The sequence below is a fragment of the Cynoglossus semilaevis genome, chromosome 5 (genome assembly GCF_000523025.1).
Source record: "Cynoglossus semilaevis isolate Cse_v1.0 chromosome 5, Cse_v1.0, whole genome shotgun sequence".
In the NCBI taxonomy this organism is placed as follows: domain Eukaryota; kingdom Metazoa; phylum Chordata; class Actinopteri; order Pleuronectiformes; family Cynoglossidae; genus Cynoglossus; species Cynoglossus semilaevis.
This window is the reverse complement of record NC_024311.1, coordinates 6,540,800-6,541,435: the sequence shown is the minus strand read 5'-3', so window position 1 is coordinate 6,541,435 and position 636 is coordinate 6,540,800.

Genomic DNA, 636 nt, shown 5'->3' with positions numbered 1-636 from the left:
TCCAACCACTCCTGAGGGACCTACACTGTAACCATTAAATCAATCTGCAATAAAAAATCAAAGCCTTTCTTTGTGGCACTAAGATCAACACGAGTCTTGAGGAGGTACATTTAGTTAGTATTGTCTAAAATTGTACACACTCATTCCCATTAGTTGATTACCTGAGACTCTTTTATTGGTTATGTTTGTGTCCAGGTTGAACACAGCCAAAAATATGAAAGTTAAAAAAAAAAAAATACTTAAGGAAAAAGAAAACAACAGAGAAGGTGAAAAAGTTAGAATTATTTATCTCTGTGTGTGTAGAAGAGAATTATAAATGTATTTTTAAAACTCCATTAAAACTGTTTTTTGTTTTGCAATATTTGTGACCCAAAAATAGGTGTTTTTGAATCATCATTTAGTTATTGCTTCATCTATCATGAAGAATAATTGAATTAGCACTACAGTGTATATGGAACAGATGTCGACTGCAGGAGGTAAAGCCACATCATTAAGTCGGCTGTCCATCAGTAATGGACTACTGACTCATGACGGTCTGTCCAAAGTTGCACTTTTACTGTCCACTGCAGGTTTGGGCCAATTAGAGGATGGTAACTATATTGTACCCAGTACAAAGGACAGACAGCAAGGAAGCAG